The sequence below is a fragment of the Aegilops tauschii genome, chromosome 7 (assembly GCF_002575655.3).
Source record: "Aegilops tauschii subsp. strangulata cultivar AL8/78 chromosome 7, Aet v6.0, whole genome shotgun sequence".
In the NCBI taxonomy this organism is placed as follows: Eukaryota; Viridiplantae; Streptophyta; class Magnoliopsida; order Poales; family Poaceae; genus Aegilops; species Aegilops tauschii.
The window spans coordinates 256,660,468-256,666,467 of NC_053041.3; positions in this window are offsets into that span (position 1 = coordinate 256,660,468).

Below are 6,000 nucleotides of genomic sequence, written 5' to 3' on the forward strand. Positions count from 1 at the left end.
TCTCTTCCAAATAGTCTGCTCCCCCCGCCCGCACCCATGCTATCTCGCTACTACACATGTCACACCATTCCCCCTTCCCTTATACTAGGTTTACATCATCAGTGGTCTCTCTACTCCACATACACTCTCTCCCTCTCACACACAAACACGTGCACAAACACACACAGACACGCACAAACACCCATTTATCTGGATCCTCATCTCTCCTCATGTCCGCATGTGTATCTCACACACTCACTCTCTAATTGTGTATATGTGTCTCCACATTACACAACACAAAGCCGCATGTACATGTCTCTCTCTATCCTCCACACACATAGACACAAAGAATCTGTTATCATTGCCTCAGTCTCTAACATATCACACACGCACACTGTCTCTCTCTCTCGCAAACAAGCTCAACAAGGGTTTCCCCGTGAATAACTTACTGTCTATTCATCAACAGTCGTGGCAGTACGGCGAACACGAGACGTGAAAAAGAATAAATCTACACGTGCTTAGACCACCTAGTATGACTACTAGGACTACAGCAAGCCAAAAAGCGCGCCGCCGTCACCCCCTCCTTGTCGGCGACGGGAAAATCTTTGTTTTACACAGTCGAGAAGTCATTGTGCTAAGGCCCCACATGCCGAGGCATTGAATAGAATGTAGATGCTAGTTTACGGAAGCAAGTATCGATAATACGTTTGTATCTCCATACTTATATTTCTTCTCTTATAAAAAACCGAGTTGGTGATGATGGTATGTGTGCCATCTTGCAATATAGACCGTCCGATCTATATCTGACGGATGGAAATTAAACTAAAAGATACCCGCACCCCTCTCCACATTTGCAGACAAGGCCTTCCCTCATTCATACTTATCTCCAACAAACCTCATTGTTGAGCAATTAAGAAAGGAAGCCTCTGGAACAAACTGGCCTGGTGGCCGCTGCCGGCGTCGTCAATCCCCATGCCTCCGCTCAGTCCAACCACCAACCACCACCACACCCCACTCCTCTTCACCTTATCTCATATTTCTCGAGATATAATTAGTTTTTACACATGGGATTACTCCTGCAAGGGTCAATCACAACAAGTGTTTTATAAAAAAAATGCATCTTGATGTTCCGTGCAATGCACGGATCTTGCTAGTACTCCTACACAAGACTAAGTTGGTGATGCTGGTGTGTCCGCCATCCGTCGTTTCTGACCATTAGATCTACATCTAACGATTGTGAGGTAAGTTGTTTCCTTTTCTCACCAACAGCCCACTTGTCTACCAATTTGCAGAAAAACCCATAATTAGTATATTAAAACCAACCACATCCCTCCCTGACCTCACCAAAACAGCCCAAGGAATATATTCTAATTGAAACATAATATATCTCTAGTGACATATGTATATCAAAATTAGAGTGTTTTGTACCAAGTTTGTGAATAAGTATTATTCTAATTATGATTCGTTGCAACGGACATGAACATTGCTAGTATTTCCAACCATGCATTTTTTTCCTAGTATTCCATAGTTTCGAGTTTTCCATCAAGATATTAGTCACTCATGGTTGATATTTACTTTCAATCATGTACACATATGCACTATGTAACTAGCCTTGCTTATTGGCTTCCAAAGCTTAACTTTCACTCCTACTTACAACATGTAGAGTATTTAACAAAAAACTACCACTTTCAACCAGCCCTAGGAAGAATCTATTATACAAAAAATAGCAAAAACATACCCAAAATTTCTTAATCCACGCCAAAAACTACCTAGTACTCCTACCGATTAGGTTCGTTTAAACCCATTTATGACAGGGTTGGCCCACACGTCCGTGCTGAGAGGCAGCTTAAACCAACACATTTTGTTTGACCGTTGACACGAGGGACCCACATCTGACCTTCTATCCTGTTATTCCCCCTCAAATCATTATTTTTCCTGAACATTACTTCGAACAGTACTGATGCGTGTTCGTCGGTGGCGCCGGTGATGAGCGAGTTGGCCGCCGCTCCGCCGGACGGGCCGAACGTCGCGCTGGCCTCCGCACGGGTTGGCAGGCTGGCCCGAGCATGACTCACGAGCGAGCAAGCCGTCGCACTGGCCTTTGCTCGAGCCAGATGGCTGGCCTTAGCGCGGCGCGCGCGAGCAAGCCGCCGCGCTGCCGTGCCAATCTAGCTAGCAAACCTTGCAGACAAGCAGCTGGACGGAGCTATCTTGGCTAGCTAGCGGCCGCGAGCGCCGGACGGAGCTGGCATCCGGGCTTCCGCAACATGGGCTCCGCACCGCCGGAGGTTTTGACCTCGCCTTCTGCCAGCGGCGGTAGCTGCGTCCCATGGCCGAGGATGACTAGGTGGACGGGCCGGAGGTAGGAGATCACTCGAGGATTTTTGTTGGTAAGAGCATGTACAATGGTTGATAAGGTAGTCTTATCTTAAGTCTGCCACGTATGCAAGTGGTAGTAGTTTCTTGGCATTTTAGTGGTTTCTTGCATTATTAGAGCAAGTACAATAGAGCTGAGTCAGCGGGCTATAAGAAATAAACTAGTATATTTCTGCTTAGTTGGAGGAGAGAGAAGAGGAGAGAGAAGGTAAGCGGGCTCTTCGTGAAGAGCCAGCTCTAGCACGTGCTCCTAGGCACTTTGTGAGAATGAGAAGTGGGCCACAATAAAAAAGTAGTACACTGAATAGAGCACCGAGAGTACCCACTAGGCCACTACGCAGGTGTACTTCCCCTGCATTGATAGTACAACAATGGTTCTAGAGAACAGTAGTACCCTCCACTTCCAACTGTAGCTCCTTGGCCCTGAGATTCAAGAGTTCAAAACTGGTGCACTATACTAGACTAGACTAGAAGTACAGTACATCGCACTACTAGTTGAGAAAAGTAGTACTAGTACTGCTACAGTACGAGTACGTACTCCTCCGTCACATAATGTAAGACATTTTTTGACACTAGTTGGCGTGTACAAAAAATGGCAAAAACATACCCAAAATTTCTTAATCCACGCCAAAAACTACTACCTAGTGCCAAAATTTCTTACTAGTGCTATTATTTATAGTATAATGCAATCCCATAACGTTCCAGAATGCTAGTACCAGTAGTAAATAATAGCCTCACCCCTTCACTGAGGAACGATCTACAGTTGGAAGGGACGAGGCCCTGCGGTTACTACGCTCTTATCTCCTCCTCGCCAGTTCCCCTCCCCCCGAAGAGAAGGCAGTTCGTCGCTACACCCATGGATTCGCCAGGCGGTTCTCCTCCTCGTCGGGGCTGGGAGACCTTGGATGACGATCCTCTGGGAGAAATCACACGCTGCTCCGACGTCCTCACCGCCGCAAGACTCGGTGCTTCCTGCACCAACTGTTTCAAGACGCTGCTTAAACAGGCTTGGGAAAAGGCCATGCTTGTTGGTCTTCCATGCGTCCTCGAGGAGAAGGTTCTTCTATGGGACAATCCTTCGAACAGTCCACCGCTCACTGGCCATGGTTGCACGTTGACTCCGCTAGAGTTGCCGACGTTGAGAGGTAGTCGGATTTTGTCCGATGAGCAGGTCAGTAATGGAGTTTGATCATGTAGTACTTAGTTATTCCATTTCCATCCCGTAATTTCTCCGCTGCCCACTATCTTATATATAGGTCTAGGTCGGTGCCAACGAATATTGGCTTGCATACCTCCGGCCGGATACCACCATCATTTTGCACAACATCCACAGCAGTACGGCCGTTCCGGTAGACCCCTTCTCCACCATAGGGATCGGCCTTCCGGACTGGCTGGGCTTGAATACATATGATGATGCCTACATGAGATTGAAGAAGATAGCAATTGCGGACCCGCCGACAAAGCGACGCGGCTACGACGATTACTATCTCATCGTGGTGTTCGACATAAGGATTGCCATCAATGCAAGAGGCAGTAACGGCAGAGGCTGGCGCATGTTGGCGGCGGCAGATTTGTACCCCTACACGTTCAAAGACGCCGTGTGACATCTAGGCCGCATCTTCGCGGTGAGAAGCCTGGGGACTTGTTTCATCTGGTTGCCATCCTACGGTACGGGAGATTACAAACGGAATGCACAAACCATCATTTGCATCCCTAACGGTACTCCATTATTTTGCAGGGACCAGTCATCCCCCGATCAAAATAAGATCGCCGATCCTGGATGTGCATTTGCATCCACGATTCGGTCTAACCTGGAACCTTGTAGCTGACTTTGGCATATTGGGATCAACTATCTTAGCAGTCGTTACCCATGGTACCACTGATGTGTAACATGGTCACACAATCTACCACGATCGGACCGTCACCATCTACCCAGGTATTCCATTTTTTAACCCTCTCGCCTTCTCTTTCATTGTTGTACTAGTAGTATACTTTGTAGTACTAGTAGGAGTACTTTTTACCTTGGAGGACGCGTATAGCTAGCTAGGCCCTTGAAGACTTGAACCCACTAGCTGCCACCATTTTTGTTTTTCCATGTCTTACTATCTCATCCATGTAGCCAAGAGTGGCTATATATAATAAGCCGGTTATTTTACTTCCTCTATACCGGAGTAGTACTATTTGCTGCACAGTATTACTGACCGCCATATTTGAGCACAACATTATTATGCATGGACCTTGACTATGTACGTCACCATGTGTCCAGATCTGGGATGTCACGTGTACCAGATGAACGGCACCGAGTTCGACCCCCGTGATGCTACGTGGGTGCCAGGGAACACTCTTGGAGAGTACTCGCTTTTCATCGGGGACAGCGACCCCATTGTGAAGTGGATGCCACCTTCCGTGCATGACATGGAAGGCCTGCCATTCATGAAGCATGGTTGTGTCTTCAGTGCTCACCACCGGATGAACGTCATGCTGGGACACGCTATCCCTGATTTATGTCGCTTCAGCTTGGATGAGTCTCCATCGTGTGGAACCGGACTAGAAAGTTGCGACAATGATTCCCGTTGCCCACCACTATGGATCGTGCCATCCATGAAGAACACCTTGGACTGGAACCTGGAGGAGGACATGTAGCCCATCTATAACGTGTAAGTGGAGTACAGTAATTGTGAACGGTAGCGCTGTGAATATATGTAGACTAGTCGTGCACAAATTTATCACATGAATTGGAGATGAACTTGTGTGGCATACTGGCATTTGTCCTTTAGAATTTATTACTAGTAAATGTGTTATGTGTACGTGCAACTTGTGTGGTTGTTGCACGGGCTCCAACACGCTCTTTGAGAAAAAAAAAGGTGGCACAACTTTGGATATACGTGACGTGGCGGCATCATACAGTAGCATCATTCGCTATAGTTGTAGTACACTCCTACTAGGACGACAACTCCTATAAAACCTTGCGCTTGGCTCTTTGCCTCTTCGGGAGGTTCAACAGTTCGTACTCGTGTGAACCTTGCACTTGGCTCTTCGCCTCTTCAGAAGGTCCAACAATGATGATACTACAGTACAATATGCTTCTAGCAATCTGACACCGATTGAACTGCTGCACGTCCACCGCAAGGGCGAGGGCGAGGGCGAGGGAGAGGGAGAGGGAGAGGGAGATGGCGCTGTAGTCAAAACCCTCTCCTCGTCCTGCGAACCACCGCGCGCGTGGGCGAGGGAGAGGCGTAGTAAGCAAGCTTCTCCTCGTTCGGCGAGTTGACGGGACACATCAAAGCAGTACTAGTACTAGTAGTAGTAGTCCATACTGCGTCCTTTCCGATTAATATGGCTTAATTTTAAACGAGAAAAATACATTGGCGGTCAACGTATGTAACAATACGCTCTTTACGGTCACTACATATAGTTTTGCGGCGATTATACGGTCACTAGCTCATCGTAGAGCACCGTATTGCACCCTACTGACCGGCCACATAGTCGACGTGGCACTTTGTTGACTGGTTAAATTGTCACCTGGTTTCTAGGTCCCACCTGTCAGTTGGCAGAGCAAAGAAATCAGTTAAACAAAACTTTACGCAGGCGCGACACGAGTCCAACCCTTGCGCGCGAACTGCCCTGGCTGTGTATGTGAGTGCA